The sequence below is a fragment of the Stegodyphus dumicola genome, chromosome 10, assembly GCF_044657685.1.
Source record: "Stegodyphus dumicola isolate Sdum_Otavi_A_Nest chromosome 10, ASM4465768v1".
Taxonomy (NCBI): Eukaryota; Metazoa; Arthropoda; class Arachnida; order Araneae; family Eresidae; genus Stegodyphus; species Stegodyphus dumicola.
In genome coordinates, this window is record NC_140777.1 from 187,574,790 (window position 1) to 187,595,879 (window position 21,090).

Here is a 21,090-nt window from a genome sequence, read left to right on the forward strand (position 1 = left end):
ACCCAAGATTCATCTATTCTATTTATGCAAATGCCAAACATTTGGCCACTAAGCCATTAGTCTTAATCTTGCTTCCCAGTACTTAAGAACAACAAAATTAAAAGGTAATAGTGCAATGCATTCATCAATATGTTCCTTATCCATGGACTGTCCAGTGTTACAAACAGTACAGAGTGAAGAGTCCTTAAGTGGAAGTACATTCAGACAATCATGCCCATTCAAAAGACGAAATAACGCCACGGCTACAGGGCGAGGAAAATCCGGAATAACTGGCTTCGAACTGGCGAGACATTCCCAGGCCTTTCTATTAACTTCATTTGATAGGTTCAGGCGCTTAACTGATTCAGAGCAATAAATATAGCCTCAACTCCACCATCAAAATTGGTAGTATCTATTCCCATTGCCTTATAGACTGCAAAATGGTTACAATACATTCTTGTACCAGCACCAGTGCCTCGCTCAATCATGGATACATCTATGCAAAACATGGGTCCAAAGATTCGTCTACTCCCACATGTTCCCATTTTTGTCCGGATAAATGTTTCTCATAAAGAATTCTACAGCGTGTTCTGAGTTGGGCGATGTGTCGTGGAAAAAGACGATGCTCGTTATGTTTTTCACTTTTACGTGATTCAAATCAGCATTATTCATTTTGTTTACAGTTGACACTGAGCTTTTTAATGACTTTGCAACTGTCCTTTGACTTGGAGGAGTTTCTTTTTAACAACAAATATTTTACTTTTGCAACATTCCAAATATTCCTTTTTCTCCTTGGATGCGTATTCGGAAAAATTGTTTCACATGAAGCTAAATTTTGAGTTTTTTCCCTTTATTGTTGACAGCATTACCTATCGTAGCTTTAGGTATAAAAAAAGCATGGTTTTCAGAACACTTTTTGATAATTAGGCACGACTAATTTTCTTCGGAAAGAACCTCTAGTCTTCCATCCATTTGTTCTTTAAAGCGACATTTTGCATGAAAGGAAACTTTTCAAGTAGCAGACGATAATTTATACTTTCACAAATATAGTTAGTTGCATTTATTAAAAAAATAATAATAATAAGTGGATTTGTTTTTCCCTTCAGCAAAGCAAAATCGTCTGAAAAATGTGCGAACAACTTCTGTATTTATTTTCCTTTTATTGATCCTTTTAATCACTCTCATATTTGGTGTTCCCACTTTAGAAATAGAAACTATATTCCGTATTAGTAAGGAGATAAAGTTACGAAGATATTGAAAGGAATAAAAAAGAAAGATTATGCAAGTTAAATCATAATATACGATATAATTTAGAAGAATGATGAGAATTACTTTTTCACGGAAATAGCACTATAAAAATAATATACAATAAAAAATTATATTAAATACACAATATTAATATAAAATTAACTATGGTAAACATTCAAATGCAATTAGAAAGGCCATTCGAAAAAGTGTGTAGTAAGAATACTAAATGTTTTAACCTTATCAAAAGTACGTTCTAACTGAAGTAGATTACGTAATTCCAAACAAAATAGGACTAATTTTTGTTTGCTTACATGTTGCAGGAACAAAGCTTTTGATGCAACATTACAATTTACTAAAATTGTAATCATTTTAGAAAATGCGAAGTACCAATGTGCAGAAACATATATGAGGCTGAGAAGGTAAAATTATTCAAAACAAGTGTTCTGAGGTTTATTTGGAAATAAATTTTTGCCGAGAGTCATATAACTGCTAATCTGTCTCTCCCTGCATTCAGAAGGAACGAATTATCCTGCTGAATGAATGAAGCATCTGCATCTAGATGAATTACTTTTTTGTTGCACCTACTAAAGCTGAGTAATTAAAAGCGTGAAACACTGGTAGTTTGACTCCAGTTGCTTTTATCATACAGTCTGTTTCTCCAAGTATCATCTGCAAGCATCCATGATGTCATTCAGTACGATATATTGGTACAGTAAGTTCCCAGCGTATATATATGTCTTTTATGCCGTCTCGATAGTTAATGTCTATTCTAAAAACAAATACCTCTAAAGTAAAGAAACGAATTTTTCGTCTTCCATTTATTATTTCGACATTTTGCAATTACTAAATATTTAATAATGATATTAAAAAATTTAAATTAGTGATAAATATAAACAAGTGTTTTAATAATGTGTTCGATGAATAAAACGATTGCTTATTACGCAGCGAACTGCATGTAAGGAGGCACAAATCTGCATGCGGCTCTCTCGTTTGTTGGAACATATTTTGATGGAGTATAAAATTTCCAACCATACCGCAACAAATTATGATCAAAACTTATCAGTGACTCGCATTTTCAAGTTTGCTTGTTTACTAGCCCCGTATGCTTGACTAAAGGAAGGATTTCTGTAGGGAGCATCTTTCAAGGGAAACTGGCTCCCATTCATATTACACATGGAAAATTTCAATAAGCTGAAATGCAATTTTGGGAATTTTTTTCTTTCAAAATGTGTAAAAAGCTAAGTCATTCTCATCCCATAGGAACAATTTTTTTTTTTTTTTTTTTTTTTAATTTTTTTTTTTTCTAATTTACTACTTTCTCTCTTCAGTGACCTTATCATTTTATTGGTAAGCTTAATGAGGTCGAATCAATCTTCCAAACTATTTCACTTAAACTTTTCAATGTTTTTAAAGATTATCCATTTATGCTGACTGCAATTTCTGTATCTTTGTTCAGTTTTCTTTGAGTTATTTGTCTTGTCTTTTTTTAAATCAAAATTACAAAGAATATCATGTTTAGTCTTACAAGTTTATTCGACATGTAGTTTTTAAGCAAGATCAGATATATGTAAATTGTGTTATACCGTGGGTCATTTAGTTATTCCATTTCATCCTCATTCTCGTCATTGTATTTTTATTTTTTCTCTCTGGAACTAAGGCGCGAATGATTTCTTCCTCTTTCCAAACTAGGAAACTTACTTCCGCGGGTTTCGATATTTATCCATTTCGAAAATATCATGTTGAGCGATGTCTTCGAATACTTTTATGCTTTAAAATATATCTACGAATTCACTATCTGTTGGTGTTGCTTTTATGTTTTAGTACAGGTAACAGATATTTTTTACCGTAGTGCACAGTAGAAAGGCCGTTGAGAAACTCATCTTTAATAAGATCATTTCCCAATGATTTATTTAAATAGATTGTCTACTCAGGTAACAGAGACCTTGGATGCAAGAAGCTCGGTTAATTAGGGAGATACTGTAACTACTGTATATAGAAAAATTCGGAAGAAATGCAGTAATATAGTACCCAATAGATGAAGAAGGAACAATGATTCCATTTATTTAAATAAGTGCATTAAGAAAAGCTTGATTCCTCTGAACAACCAACATCATAATGAAGACATTTTGATAGATACTAGACTTTATACAAAAAATGGTAGAGGTACTGAGAGATTTTGGAGATTTATTAAAAGCAAGTATTCCATTGGTAAAAAGAAGTCAAAAACTCTATTTATTTCGATAAGTCTGATTTAAGACGATTATTAAGACTTATTTAAAGTGATTATTTAAGTCAGTTTCTAAAGAAACTGTACAAGAGAGCCAAAACCAATCTTCGTATCATAGACACAAAAGAAACATTAGATGTGCACAACAAAAAAGAACTAATTAGCAATATTCTAATACAAGTTTGAATTTTGAAAGAGTAATGATGTTAACTTTATAAAAAGCTCAGATTTCTCTCATTTTTATCTGGGATAACTGTTACAAATGAAGATCGTCCAAATTTCATCTGTCTAACTTTAAATTAATAATATCTAAAAAATACAGCTTTGTAAAATCTTGCATATTTTTATGTACAGTAATTTAAAAAGTGTCAAGTCTTCGATCGTTTGACTATTCCTAGGTAGACAATGGCAAATCCTGTATCACGGAAACTAGATTTTAATTTACGGTTATTTCATCAAATTAAATTTTGTAGCAAGTGTTATAAAATTTATTTCAGTGCTGTGTCTTAAGAATTTAATAATCAGTTTAAAATGAAATATCAGAAGCAACACATATGGCAAATAGCTAGATTTGAATCATTTAATTCAATCTTATGCGCACTAAAATATTTTAAGCACTTTAAGGATTTTAACCCAGACCTGCTGTAAACGGTAACTTTTCCTTAAGATGTCCTCCATGAATGCATTCCGTCTCTCAGGCAGATAGCTATCAGTGCTTTGCCACATTGAAATAACTTAACCCAACCTGAAATAGAAATTTTATTCGGTTATGCCAAAATAAGTTTACATTATTGACTAATTTTAAATCCCAAGAGAATAACTCAAACAAGTAACTACAGCTAGTCAATTAAAAATATTTAAAATGCGTCTTTCTATTTCGCTGACAATTGTATGTTTCGAAATATTTTACTGCAATCAAAATGACTAATGACGAAAGTACATTTTCTTACCGGAAAAATAAATAAGTTGGCGGAAATATATTAATAAAGAAGATTGTTTGGAGACATGTTTTTCTGGAACGGAAAACATTCGAAATTCATATCTCAATATGCAAATCAGAAACGCGTTAAACCGAAGTGAAAGAAATCATCCAATAACTTAAACTATTCAACTGCATCATCAGTTATCTAATTTTTAATCGATTGCGTCAGGTCATGATAAGACCACCCGTTTAGGAAGTACCGCTTTCGCCATCAAAGATCGACGATTAACGGATTGTAAGCGCTGGCTTTTTAAGTAGTATAAAGTCTTTATCCGTACGATATGTACAATGGTATGCAAAATCAAGAGAATTTGCACGTTAGGTTGATTTCTGAAAAACTAATGACATTAATTCCTGGAAAATTAATTTCGCATGGATCTGACTGGCCAATCCATATGACGAATATCTTCACTTTCCAGATAATCGTCAACCAGCTGAGCCCTATGTAGACGAGTTTTGTCATCCATTAACAGGAACCCAGGATTAACTGCGCTCCTGAAAAGTCAAGCATTGGTCTCTAAGATCTCCTCTCTGTACCTCTTAGCAATCAGGCGGCCTTTGTCAAACACATGCAAGAATATGCGGGCGGGCACCTAGGAAATATGCCTACCCAAACCATTATACCTCCACTACCGTTATAAACCTTTTCCCTCATAAGGGACGAATTGTATCATGTTGCAGGTTCTCTCGAAATGTAGTTATGTCTAGATCGAATTTGGACTCCTCTATAAAAAAAACATGTTACTCCACTGAAGTCTACTCCAAGACGCATGCTGTGTGCACCAAGCTGAACGCCTGTCTTGTGTGCTGCAGTGAGTGCAACGCAAACAGCGTGTCTTCTGATATACAGCACTATGTGTGTATGTTGTGGATTTTGCTCGACCTTGTTCAGGTGTTCTCGTTATGAATTTAGTGTCCTGTGTCCTGAAACAGCTTCTACGATTTGCAGACATTTATGCAAAATCAACCGGGATACGCATCATGGGCATACAATGTCAAAGGTATCTTTCTAAAATATTTGCACGTCATTCAAAAATATTTTCAAACGGGTAAAGTTTTTTTTTTTTTTTTTTTTCCCTCCAGGTTTTAAAAATATTATATTGAAACGTATTATATATTTTCAGTCACCTGTCCTTCAAAGAAGATGCATTCTTTGGCTGCTAATGATTTCCTTTTATAAATATTAAGTTGTTTCCATTAATTTCAACTATAATAGTGAAAAAATAACATATAAATTTTAATAAAAATAACTTAATGTTAAAATGCAATATCTCAAAGTTATTAAACATTTTACCTGTAGTGATTAATGAACATTATTTGTATAAAATTTAGAGTAAAGTTATTTATTATTCCAAATGTATCATTTTGCCCCATCACTGGTGCATGGAAATCAATAAAAAGAACTTTTTTCCATTTTTCATTCAGAACATTGTCGCGAAAGAGTACTATGAACATCAAAGAAGAGTTTACAACGGCATACGATCGATGCGAATTATTAGCATGTGATTATCTTAATTAATTAAAAAAAAAAAAGAAATCGGGATATCTCTCAATTATCAACAACCCTGTTATAAAGGGTTTACGATTATGATGGGAATGACACAAATAATTGTAAACGGTCTATGGCCATACTTTAGTACACATATTATTTAAATTGACATGCTTTACCTGTATTGTACATTTGTGGCTTATAAGTGCGCCAGCTGACTCACACTATCTTTAGACTCAGGTTAAAGGTAGCTCATTTTCCCTTTCTCAGCTTTCCCAGATGCCATTTTTAGGTCTTTATTGGAACTCGGCACACACTTTATTTCTGCTAGAATGACGAGTTATCTCACTCTCCTTTTATTTAAAAATTATAACATAATAATAAAAAAATAAAATAATATATATTTTATGTTATTTACTCATAACAATATTCGAAACAACCTACATGTTCGACAAGGGGTAGGGTCCTTGACCCAGGCACCCTGGTGCTACTCCGCTTCCATGTGCGAGTATTTGGAAATCTCATTGCTTTCAAGTTATAACCAAAGAGTAAAATATATCCAAAAGGAATCGACAGCGACTTTTTCTTATTATTTCATTTAATCGGCATCCCCAGAATTTGTGATTCTACGCCCTTCCTTACAAAAGTTAAGCGTTTCTTCAAAACTATATTTGTGATCCTTCAAATTTTTTAGACCAAATCATTCCAAAAGATGATTTGATCAGACCATGCTTGAAGACCACAACTTCGTAACCCAGCTTTGACTGCCAAAGTGTACTTGTTTTCTTGTGACGTGTAACTTTTGTCTATCATCGCGTTCTATCTGATTGGCACATACGCAGTACAGGAAAAAACAATAGCCTCCCCACATTTGCCACACTTTTCTGAACTGCACCAGATATGTTCTCAAAATTAGTTTCATTATCCGGCTTAATAACTCCCCTCCGGGACCGCATAAGCAAATTCATAATCCGTATCCGATAACAGGATTATGAATCCACTGATTAAGCATGTAGTCATTAAACTTTGCACAGTTTTATTTACTGGAATGGTCTACTGCACATGAGCCCACCAGCGGCCGAGCGGTAAAGTCGCTGAACACTGGTAATTCGGTCCGAGGTTCGAATCCCGCTAACGGGTTGGCTGCATGAGCGTTTTCGTGTTTTTCCCCATGTATAACGTATATATGAGAGATGTTTCCCTTAGAAAGTCCTCCACGATTCCTCCACATAAAAATTCGGGTTCAATAGAACTTCGAGGGAAACAATGCTTGAGCGGCAAACATACGTGCATATTGTTTGAAATTTTCATTATTTATAACTTTTTTCCAGCTGCATTTATTGTAATCAGTTGCGTAGCTAGGATGGGGCAAGGGATGACATTTGTCCCCGGGCGCAGCATCCAGGGGGCGCCAAATTGATGGTACGAAATTTTAGAATAAAGTGTTTTCCATTCGTGGGAAACAGAAAGGGGCGCAAAATCTCCAGTTGTCCCCGGGCGCTGAAAACCCTAGTTACACCTTTGATTGTAATAGTAATTAAAGCCCTTTATTTCATAATATTCCGCAATGCATGCAGCATGGAAATTTCAGTTTACTAATACTTATATTGGTTTTCCAATACCTTACTCCTATGGTCGACCACAGGATGAAACAAGAAAGGACGAAATGCGAAATTCTCTAAGCAGAAATATTTACGTGGAAGACTTTCTAGCGGAAGCTGGGTCGTATCCCCGCTTACATTGGGAAAAGCACGAAAATGCGCATGTAGATGAATAGTTCGCTTGGAATCGAACCCAGGTCGAACTACCAGTGTTCAGCAACTGTAGCTGGAGGGCCTATTAATAATACCTTTACATTTCATTACTATTTTACTTAGCACATCATGCTACATACCTTATAAAATCGTTTCGTTGAAATTTCCTTTCCTTCTCATAAAAAAATTAGAATAATGCAATAAAAATTACTGCTATTCTTGAATTATATTTTTTTATAGAAACACTGGCGGTAAAGGGCTAATTTCGAAAGTATATTTTATTAGTCCAAAGGGATTTGAATCCCGAAGGACTATTAGTTTCGTTTTGGCATTTTGCGTCGGACTCATAAATGTCGGCTCACTTTTCAAACTGTTGCCACAAAATGTTAGAGTCCTGCATTATATTTGAAGAAATTAAATAATGAAAAATCTGCATAAATGTATGTATATTTCTCGTATTGTGATAAAACAACGGTACATAGAGTCATCGAATTTTGAATAACGTAATCCTCCAACGAATATGAGCATGTGGAAGACCAAATTTGAAATTTGAAATTTGTTTTATGATCGATTTCCTATTTTTTAAAACTTTGACGAATTTTTGATTAACAAACTCAAGGATTTCAAAGCGAGCAATGGCAACGTTATGCAGAAAAAACATTTTTATCTCCGGCGCGTGAGTTTTTGTATCGGAAATTCTAAAGATATGCTCATTTTAAAACTATTTTGCGATATTCCTGTTGAATTGAATTTTATGGTTTAAGTACGAAGAACATGATGTTTAACAAATAAAGATAACGCACAAAACGTTAAAAAAACGTAATTTAATTTGGACGTAATTTAAAATCTTAAACATTTCAGATTTTTTTTTTTTTTTTTTTTTTTTTTTTTTAGCAGTGTACAATTTACAAGCATATAAGAGTAAAGAAACTGAGATCACTGAGCCAGGTAACAGAGTGGATATATATATAAATATATTTATATACGTTTGGTGCGGCCGATTGCAACCAAAATACGAGGTGCACATCTACATGTTATAGCAGTCCTATATACAAAATTTCAACGTTCTGAGGCTACTCGTTTTTGAGTTATGCGAGATACGTACGTACGTACGTTCGTACAGACGCCACGAAAAATTCTCTTCAGAATTAATTTTAAAGCAGGTTTATAATTTTTTTGAAGGAAACGAATCTTTTATTCTGTCCTTACGTACAGATATCACGCAAAAACATCGTTAAATTGCATTCGATAGCGGTCAAAATGGATATTTTCGTTGAAATATGCTGCCTGAAACTTTTCGCGATTACAATACTTCCTTTTTACTTCGTACAAGGAAGTAAAAATGGTAGTTAAAAGAAACCCTTGGTATTCTGTGGGTCCTGTATTAAATAAATTTCACAGTGTCTGTCCTCCAATTATCGGATTAGTCCAAAGGGCTTTGTCCGTCTATTGTGTTCGTTTTGCGTCGATTCACTACAAACGGCGGATCACTTTGCAAACTGTTGCCACAAAGTATTATCGCCCTGTGTTATATTTAAACAAACTAAATAATGAAAAGTCTGCGTAAATGTATGTATATTTCTCGCATTGTGATAAAGCAACGGTACATAGAGCCATCGAATTTTGAGTGACGTAATTCTCCTACGAATATGGGCATATGGAAGACCAAATTTGAAATTTGGATTTGTTTTACGATCGATTTCATATTTTGTAACACTTTAACGAATTTTTGATTAGCAAACTCAAGGATTTCAAAGCGAGCCATGGCAACGTTGTACAGAAAAACACTTTTAACTCCAGCGCGTGAGTCTCTGTATCGGAAATTCTAAAGATTTAAACTATTTCATTTTAAAACTATTTTGCAATATTGCTGTTGAACTGAATTTTATGGTTTAAGTGCGAAGAACGTGATATTTAATAAATAAAGGTAACACACAAAATGTTAAATAAAACGTCCCTTTGGACGTAACTTAAAATCTGAAACATTTCAGATTTTTTTTTTTTTGGGGGGGGGGACAGTTCAAGTTATGGCAGACTCAATATTTAGGATAATTGACATCTATGGTGAAAGAAAATGCAAAGAGTTTAAAATGGGGGGGGGGACCTCTTTCCCAATTTAAAACTTAAAATTTTTGTTTTCAGTTTAGATTGTCAATTGTTAATTTTTTTGTTATTAAAATCAATTAAAAAAGAGAATTTTTAAGACAAGTTGAGCTTTAAATTATTTGTGACCTCTATAATAATACTCAATGCGTGCGCACAGCCCGACCCAACAAAAGAATGTCTAGCTGGAGCCGGCCAGGGGAGCTGGATGTCATCATCCTTTTCGAAATACAAAGAGTGAAAATTTGGGTTTTGCTTCAATACTGAATATGAAAGACTTTGAATAATATTTTTTTCTAAATTATCATTATAAGACATTATACAACAATTCATTTCTCTAAACTTAAACCATTCTAAGTAACGTTTTAAGCGAGAGGAGTGGTCAGTAAAAATAATGTTACTTCCAAGATTTTTAGTCCCACAAATATGAATCGAATTGCTTATTCTTAGCTTAAAAATATGGGCACGAAGCGACGCCCTAATACAGAAGTTACGAACAACAGAACAACATAGAACGAAATTTTGCAATAATTCAGCTCTCTCTGTATTAACTTTTGAAGTTTTTACAAAATGGCCAAAGTTGGTAGGTAAAAATGAGTATACCCGATTCCGACACTTTAATAGAGGTGCTTGTTTTTATCTTAAGAATGGTAAAATGAGCTACCTGTTGACGATGAGGTGACAATGATTTTTAAGCATCTCTTGTCAGTCACCATAATCTTGAAAATTCTCTTTTTTTATTATTTTTTAATAACAAAATAAAATAGGGTTGCTAATCCCCCCCCGAACGGATAGGGTGCACGGGTGTTTTTGTGGTTTTCCCCCTGTTTAATGTGTATACGAGCCAGTTTTCCTTAGAAAGTCCTCCATGAAGGTATCCCTTCCCTTAGGAAGATAGCCGTCTGGCTTTGCCGTTATTACATAAACCAAACATACCTCTGTTAGGTGGCCGCAGGCCACGAGGTACGAATTCCTGGGCCGGAGCCCTATCCCAGATTAATAAATATACAATGCCTAACGTGTAAATAGCATTCTGGGAGCTTAAATAGCATTTCAGGAAAACAATATAGTTCCAGTGGGGCGAGGAGCAGGGCGAATACCTCTACTTCCTGACAGGAAAAGTGGTGGAGTGAGTGATTAGTGGGTAGAGCAAAATGACTTTATACGGCAATGAATGTAGCGTGATGTGTTGAGCAAAGTAGTAATGAAATGTGAAATTATTAGAAATTTGAAAGCATTGGGAAGAGAGAGACTCATTGTCGGCTAAATGTCACGTCGGTTAACTTTCCTTGTCGGTTAAGTATCCGTTTCGGGTAATGTTCTGTCGGCTAAGTGTCCTGTCAGCTAACTGGTGTCGGTTAAGTGTCTCGTCGGCTAAGTGGTTGTCGGCTAAATGTCCGCGGCCGGTTTTGCAGTTTATGTTATTCAAGAATAAACAGATGTTCTTCGTTGAACACCATTAGTCTCTGCATAGTTAAATGGGAAGCTTTCTGGGAGCTAAAAAGTGCTAGCTAAAATTTGCAATTTGATTTTAGAATATCTGGAGTTAGTATTGTTAGTAATGAGCACTTGCTTTGCATAGGGCTGGAAAATGGATTAAGGATTTAGTAAAAATTAAACTCGAGGTCTAGTTTCATTTGACGAATATTGCTATTGTTGCTTGCGTACGGGTTCGTTATGCAATGAATACACAAGTCGGAGGAAAATTGAACAAAATTTATTATTATCACAACAAAAATGCTCAAATTTCCTCAGATATTCGTGCAGTATTACAATATCTCGCAGTAGTTATTCTTTTAACTACTCAAACGTTCAAGAGTACTTAATTCAAAACATCTAAAGAAAGCTAATCCGCGAATTCGCTACAATCAACAAGAGCAGTTTTCTAAACAAACTCTTAAAACAACAACAAACTAACTAAAATCACTGACTAACTAAACTGAAATCGAAATCGAGTCAATGGCTAGGCGGCAATTAGTAGCCAACCGCTACTTTAACCGTCTCTGTTGGTAAATTGCCCTAAGGCGTTGGTACTTAAGCTTTTAATTAAGGCGATTTACGCCGCGCCAACTAGGCGAAACTTGTCAAATTTTGGGAAATGTAGGTGGAGTAAGGGAGATGATTGGCAGGAGCCTGTCACGTGGGTGGTCACCAGCTTACGCGTACAATGAGAAATATTGGAAATATTAATAATTATCAAGTTTTGAAACAGGTTATCTAGATTGGAATAATTAAACTAATATCGCGATCTAAATGAAGACAAATGACACAACTAAGTGCAACAGATTAGCTAAACAAAATATTCAAATTCATCCTTTCTGTAAAACACAGATTGGACAGTGGTAGTCACGTGGGAGTCACCCTCCCGTGAACTGTCCACAGCCCAATGCATCTTGAAATAGTAGATATCACAATTCAGTGAAGTCTTGGTCTGAGAAATTAAACACTAAAGTTCTTGTACAACACCGAGGCACATGAGTTACTGTAACTATACACTATGTACATATAGGGACGGCGGTATTTGAGCGAAGTGGCAAATGGTGAAAAACATTTTACACTAGCAATAAATAATCAGAGCTTTGAAGATCCAGGTACACGGATCATGTCCATAAGTCCACAATATTGCAAAGTCTCTGATATAACAATAAGAAGATTACGAAAATGACAAATATAAGATCAGTGCTTTGAAGATCCAGGTACACGGATCATGTCCATAAGTCTATAAAGTTTCAAAGACACTGGTAAAATGACACAATGAAGATAAAATAAAGATAATAGTACTATGTACAATATATACACATTTCACCATTTGCTGTTATGGAAGATGCCTCTTGGGCGCTTTGCTGCAATTTCTATAGTAGGATCATAATTTATCAGATTACGGATATGTTCGTATTGAGAAAGTTCTATTTTAGCATAGAAATTGTGGCTCGTGGTGAGAATTTGATCATCTATGGGTCTTATTTTTAGTTCTTTATGTATCTGCAGGTTACGTACGAACCATGGGGAGTCAACAATTTGTCTGAGTATTTTGTTCTGAAAGACCTGTAGTTTGTGTCTATAAGTCTTGTACACAGTGGCCCAGATAGGCACTGCATAAAGTAGGGTGGGTCTTATTAAGCTGGTATAGATCTTCTTCTTGAGACTGATATTTAATTTAGCATTTCTTCTTATTAAAGGGTAAAGAGACATTTTAGCAGCGGTGGCTTTGCGCAAGGCATACTCCGTGTGTTCTTTGAATAACAGCTGTGAGTCGAAGACCACTCCTAGATACTTGGTACTTGAAACAATTGCTAGGGCTTGATCATTAATTTTTATATTTACATTTACAGGAGTGAACTTCCGATGACGTCTGAAAAGGAGAATTTGGCTCTTTGACGGATTTACTTTTAATTTCCATGAATCATAATAGTGTGCTATGATATTTACTGCGCTTTCAAGTTTATCTACAGCGAGCTGAGGTTTTAGCGACTTGGTTAAAATTGCTGTGTCGTCGGCATATTTCACTACTTTTGCATTCAAAGGAACCGGCATATCGTTCGTGTAGATATTAAACAGAAGCGGTCCCAGAACGCTTCCTTGAGCCACTCCGCTTTTAATTCTTTTTCTTGAAGAGAGAGAGTCATTAATTTTTACCTGAAAGGTCCTGTTTTTAAGATAGCTTTTCATGAGCTTAATAAAACTGATGGGCAGATGAACAAGGTGCAGCTTGTAGAGTAGACCCTCATGTCAAATGCTTTTTCTAGGTCTAGAAAGCAGCTGGCGATTGTGTTCTTTTTTGCGAAGGAGTCTGCAATAAATTCTGTAACGTTCAGTAGTTGGTACACGGTACTATGACCGGCTCTAAAACCAAACTGCTCTTTACATATAATTTCCTTATCCTCTAGATGTTGAGTTAATCTCTTTTGGAGGACACGCTCAAATACCTTTCCCAAACTGGGGAGAAGGCTGATCGGACGGTAGGAGTTTAAGTCCTTTGGGTTTTTCCCCGGCTTGACAAACGTAATTATCTGCGCGTGCTTCCACTGTTGCGGAAAGTAATTGAGCCTCATACAAGCATTGACTATGTTTGTAATGAGGACTACGTAGGTTCTTGGGAGAGCTTTGAGAACCGTATTGGTGATGCTATCGTAGCCGGGAGCTTTCCTGGACTTTAAGTTGCTAATTATATTACTTATTTCTGCTGGAGAAGTTGGGTTGAAGTGATTATTACAATTTCTGTCAGCTAGGTGGTTAATGAAATTATCGACTTCTTCATCTGTCTCATCATTATTAGAGGCATGATTGGTGAACGTCTTTTCTAGATGCTGCGCAAGGGCTTCAGCCATGTCATGTTCAGAATAAGCAATTCCACTACTGGTGTGGAGAGGACCAATATTTCTGTTATTAGTATTCCTTAAGGAATTTTCAATACGCCAGACTGTATTCGGAGAGAAATCCATGAAGTCTAAGAAATCGTCCCAACAATTTGATCTGTACTCTAGGAGGAGGGTCTTGATGTTCCTAATTTTTCTGTTCAGATTTCTTTTAACAGTGGGATCGCCTGTTCTTCGCCAGATTTTTGCTGTGCGGTTTTTGTCTTTTATTTTCTCAATGATGTGGTCGGGGAGCTTATCTTTCTTATAATCTTTGAATTTGGTGGAATCATCAAGGGCTTTCTTAATTTTACTATTGATCTTAGTGATATTGTACTCAATGTCTACAATATCGGCAAGAGCCGGGTGTGCAGGTAATTGTTCTAGAGAATTATTGAATTTCTGCCAGTTTATAATTTTCTTTAAAGGCAAGGTCTTCTCAAAGCCATGGTAAGTAAATTTAACAGGGAGATGGTCAGAGGTTAATTGATTAATCACCTGTAGGAAAGGGATTTGCTGGATATTTTTTGTAATAACAATGTCGAGAACATCCGAGCTGCCTGTATGATGATACCTGGTAGGTTCCGTTGGTCCAAAAATTCTAAGGTCATTCGTAAGAGCATAGCTATAAAGTTTGTTGCCATTTGTGTTATTTCTTTGAGAATTCCAGCTATGATGTTTAGAATTCAGGTCCCCTGCTATAATAACAGGGTGAGTGATATTGTTAAAAATTTGCAAGTCATTGTTGGTGAGAATGTTTCTGGGGGGATTATAAGCCGAGATGATGACAATCGGCTCATTTGTGCGCGAATGCACAACGATCGCAGTGGTTTCAATGCTGCTGCTATTGGGAATATTAAACTCATTGGCGTGCAGATGCCTTTTAATTAATATCATAGTACCGCCGCCCCTGTTATGGTCTCTGTTCGTCCTGAATGCGTTGTAACCATTGATCTTGAACTTATCATTAGGTCTGAGCCAAGTTTCATTCACTAGAAACACATCAATATTATGGTGAGTAAGGAAGTTTGCAACTTCAACGTTCTTGTGGCGAATACCGTTGGCGTTAAAAAATGCTAGATTTAAACTGCTGGGGGCAGTGAGGTGAGTTCTTGAATTACTGTTAATGTGGTTAAAATTCATAATTGATGCTTGATAAAAGTTCAAAGGCTTCCCAGCCGACTTGGATTTTTTCCAATATTGATTTAGATTTTAAGAACCGCTCGAAGAGATTTTTTCCTTGCAGGAATAATTTCTTCAGCCAAATTATGAAATCGGAAACGGAGCCTAAGTTCTCACTTTCGACAGCTACGTCCTGATTGGTAGATGAAGCATTCTGCTCATTAACATTTTCACTGCTATTTTGAGTTATGTTTCTTCTTGGAAGAGGTGGGAAATTTTCTAAGTTGATATCAGGGGGACTATTTTTTGAAGTTTTTCTCGCTTCTTTTTGGAATTCTTTTTCTGCAATTTTTCTTTTCAAGTTATCCGGATGCATTTCGCAACCACGGTACGAACTAATGTGGGGGCCTCCGCAGAGGCAACATTTGCCGGGTAAGTTTCTGTCTTTTGTACATGTAGTAGTAATATGGTTTTGCCCGCATTCTAAACACCTGGGCTTGTGCTTACAGTGAGCACGACTGTGGCCATACCTCTGACAGTGGTGACACTGTTTGTGTCCTGGAGTGGGTCTGAAGGGAGTAATTTTAACAGCCAAATCTAGAATATGCGTTATGTTGTATATTTTCTTGCCTTCTATGCTGCGTTTGACTTCAGCCATGAAAGTGGGTATTTTGACAATTTCATTGTCTATTTTCTTGGTAACTTGTCTTACTGTTTTAACCGGGATGTTATTGTCTATTAGTTCTTCCATAATGTCCTCGGGTTTGGTGTGAACAGATAATTTTTTGATTACAACTCTTATCGGTTTATCCTGAGGGAGAGGAAAGGTATGGTAAGGAATTTCCTTTTCGTCTAGGTATCTCGTGACTTCACGATACTCAGTGTCCGATTTAACTTTAATGTGGATATCACCACCTTTCTGTACACATTCCATGGATATGGTAAATTGCTTAATATTATCTCTGAGGGCTTTCCAGTCCGTGACATCTGAAATGATAATCGGCGGAATTCTGTTAGCCTTTTTGTTGGGCGTGATGAAATCACCTTCATTATTAGTACTGTCTTCTTGTGAGTTTAGCGAACTAACATTTGTAGTGTCCATTTTATCATCTATTTTTAGTGAAGCGTATTTATTTTTGGTTGACGTCATTGAACCGTTGCTGCTTTCACTAAGTGTGCGTTTGTGGTATTTTTTGGGTGTAATCCATTTTTCATTATAATTATTTATTTTGCTTATTTCCTGAATAACATTTGAAACTGGTTTGGGTTGCTTTGTAGTTTGATTAGATGTCGAATCATTGCTAGTATTACCTAACGGGATGCTACCGCAGATATTTTGCACTGAATCTCCTGCAGCTTGTTTAATCGCTACACACTTCTCAAGCTCTGCATAGGTTTTTTGGAGCCATTGCTCCATCTCTGGGGTGATTTTCCGTAAGCCATTTCTAAGCGTGTTAAACGCTAAGTTAAACTCAGACATAATCTGCCTACAATCCTCAATCGTGCCATGTTTAAGAATATTCTCAACAATATCGCGCTTATTAAGGATTGCTAAATCATTTATCTCATCCATATTTACCAAGTCAAGCTATCCTATCGATGTACAAGACAATGTCCATAATGAAGCGTAGAAATCAAAAATATACTCACGAACTTGTCCAGATGAGCTACTCCAAGTATACCTCTCGAAAGAGACCAACGAAAAACACTTACTATTTATAAAGAAATTTCCTTCACTTCCTAAATTTTAGAATCACACTCGTAAAGCAAAATAATAATGAATACTACTAACTAAACTGAGAGATCTTCCTCCTTTTTATAAGATTTTTAAATCGCTCGCGAGAACTTTCTGGAACTTTCTCGAAATCAAAAAGAGATATTTATTTATTAAATGCACGCGCTCTTGTATTTTTTAATTTTGCGGCTTAGCTTTCCTTTAATATTCGTCATGCGCTGCACTGCACGGGGAATAAAACAATTTAATTTATAATTCAACTAACATTAGCTATTTAAATATGAAATGCGTACAATACTTTACATTAATATATTTAACTTCTGAAAGGTTAGTTTTGTTCTCAAAATGTATCAGCTCTGACTGACACATTTTTAATTTTCTTTTTAAAGAATATTTAGCGTTTTCAATTTACTGTTTATTTGAAGTTAGCTCTTTAAGCAATCTTTCCCTTTTCCCATTCGCTCTTGTTTTTAAAACATTTCGGCAAATGTCTAAAAATAATAATAATATAATTGTTCTTCTAAATTATTTTTATGAAATTATACTAACAAATGAAGAACAGTATTGAACAGATTTAACTGTATGCATTATTTTTTAAAATTCGTTTGAATCTTTTAATTAAAGTACCTTATATTTACTAAGTCAGAAGTCAAACAACAGGAATCAGCGTTATATTTTCAAATTTTCACAGGACTAGTTTCGACGGTTTTACCGAACCCAGCATCCTCCTGAAAAATAAAATTAAAACAAGAACTGGTGTGAAGTCTACAATGACCAGAAACAAGTAGTCATTTTTACCTGGGCCAGCTGATACTTTTCTTATACAACAAAATTTGACGCGGGGCTGTAGTATAAAATCACTTCCTGAAACTGAAATGTCTGCGAATTCTAGTGAACCTCAGAGAGCCTGACTTCCTATACTTAATTTTTGCAGCCATCGTCACGTATTCGCCTCAACAAATTCAGAACTTGTTTTCATAAAAAAACCCGAACAACAGTCTGGCCTCGGATCAGGCAAACTCGATGAGTTTATCGCAATATGGGTCCCCGCGTTATGCAGCTATGCCGGCCTAATGCTTTCGATTTTCGATATTATGGAGTTGCGAATACTTGATGAAAAATACGAAAACAAATGGAAAGTTCAGAACCGTGGAACGCTGGGGGAGTACGATGTGAGAGTCCGACGGAAAGTATCCCTGCAAGTGCAGGCCGTGACGAAGATAGTACGCATGGCTAAGCAATGGCATGTAGAATAGTAAAAAATAAATGCCTAAGTCTCACTGAGGCCAAGAGTCCATATGTGTGACCAATAGTAGTTTACATAACGATAATTACATTAAATAATACATAGTGGGAAATAATATAAAATATATACAATAAAATATATACAATATATACGGCAAAACAACCACACATCAGTAAAGGAGGGTGTACAGCAGGGATGTCAAACTCATAGGTACACTTGGGCCAAACAAACAAGGTTTAACTTTTGGCGGGCCGCAAAAGATAAAAAAAAAAAAAAAAAAAAAAAAAAAAAAAAAGAGAGAGAAAAAAATCAATATTCATAGAAACGTAGATTTATTTCGAATAATACAATAATAAACATATATATATATATATTTATATAGAAAAGAACAAGAAAAATTTAATGTTTACGTCCTGATACTTGACATCTCTTCTCTGCCATTATCTTTCCTATTTCGGGAGAAATTTTTTGCAATGATAACTTTCAACGCTGACCCAAGGTGAGCATCATTAATACGGTTTCTAATAGGAGACTTATTACCTTTCATGACTGAAAATAACTGCTCGCACCGATAAGTGCTACCAAACATGGAAATAATTTCATATGCGAATTTTCGAGTATTTTCAAACCTGGCTGGTAAATATTGTAAATTTCAGGAACGCCCACTTCAATGAATTTTGCTTTCAAATTTGAGTTGCATTGAATCTCTATCACCTCCATTTGCATATGGCTGGGTACTGAGTCAATACTTATTGAGAAAATCGAAGAAAAAAAAAAATTGTCTTCGAGGGAACTAAAATCATTAAACCTCGTTTCAAATTCAGTTGTTAAATTTGCAATTTTTTCTGCGTATTTTTGATACGAACAAGTATCATCTAAACTTGATTTATTCATGCTGCACGTCGGGAAGTGCGTCAAATCTTCATTTTTAAGTTGGTTTTTCCAAAGAACTAGTTGACATTTGAATGCTTTAATTATGTCAAACATGTTCGTAATGATATGATCTTTTCTTTGTAACGATAAATTTAAATCGGTTAAGTGTTTGGTTATATCAACCAAGAAAGATAAGTCTTGTATCCATATTGGATCGAAAAACAAATTTACGTCTTGATTTTTCGTTTTTAAAAACTGAAATATTTCTTTTTTCAAATCCCAGAATTGTTTGAGAATATTGGAGCAAGATAACCAACGTACCTCGGTATAGTAGGACAAACCCGAATATTCACTATCTAACTCACTTAAGAAAGCAGTGAATTGACGCTGATTTAAACCTCGAGATCTTATAAAATTTATAACTTTTTTTATATATGACAAAACATTCTCCATATTTATTACTTTCGTGTATAGAACTTCTTGATGTATAATACAATGCATATGATGAATGTTTGAACCGTGAATTTCACTAATTTTTTTTCTTAGTAATGCTACAAAGCCCTTGTTTTTCCCGGTCATTGATGGAGCGCCATCTGTAGCTACAGAATTTAATTTTGCCAAAGGTAGATTGTATTTCTGCAGAAGTCCAAAAACACAAGTAAATATATCTTCTCCTGTGGTAGTACCAGGCATCGGTATTAGTTCCAGTAATTCCTCAAAAATGTTAAAATTCTTGTCACAAGAACGAAGAAACACTGCTAATTGAGCTTTGCCACTAATGTCCGTGCTCTCGTCACAGGCAATGGAGAAACTTTCGAAATTAGATGATTTTGCTTTGATCTGATCACTTAAATTCGCGGCTAAATCACTAACTCTTTCCGCAACTGTATTTCGAGACAATGAAATTGATTGAAAAGCCTTCACATTTCCAGGACAAACATTTTCTCCAGCTTTCATTAGGCATTCCTTGATGAAATCACCATCAGTAAAAGGCTTCGAATGTTTAGCTATCAACTCGGACAAGACGTAGCTTGCATGTACCGCCGCTTCACTTTCTTGCAATACTTTACTAAACATGGACTGTTGCTTTTTCACTCCTAACTTGAGCTCTTTCAACTTTTCTTCTCTCATAATCCTTCGTAATTGTTATATTTCGATTTGTGTTGTTCGTAATGACGTTTAATATTATATAACTTTGGTACATTAATAGTATTATTACATATCAAGCAGATTATTTTATCTTTTATTTCACAGCAAAAATATTCTAATTCCCATTTTACTTGGAATATTCTATGTTCGTCAGCGATTTTTCGTTTAATTTTACTCCCACTTGGTTTTGATATAGACATACTGAATACAGGGCTGGAATAAACACGGTTAACGTTAAAAGGTTAACAAAAATTTATTCTTTCCACAAGAGATAAATCAAAATGCTGAAATATTTCTTCAAAAATATTCTAACAATATCACAAAATGTCAAACGTTTAGCAAAAATCAATTCAAAACAGAGAAACTAATTCTATCTCACAGCGAAATCGCTACAAATCAATCACAGCATTAAGTAAACAAACAGTTCGCTAGAACTACAGCTACTACTGAGATGAGTTGTTTGTTCTCGGCTTTTATAAGCTTTATAATTAATTTCTCGAATATACTGGAAATATCTATAAATATCTGGATTTTTGTGGATGGCAACAGCAATTACGAGATATTTATTTATTAGATATTAAATGCACGCGCTGTTCTATTTTTAATCTTCCAACGCAGCTGTCTTTTCAAAAATCGTCTGCGTTGCTAAGGCAACATGAAACAAATCTAATTACAATTCTAAATAAAAAAAACTAAATAAATAAATAACTATGAAATCCGTAACAATATGAATTAAGCCAAAAGTCGAAGGTAGCTGAACGCAAGCTACTCACACGTATTTATAATTTAAGTAGTGTGTGTGTCAGCTCGCTGTGAGTAATCTAACAA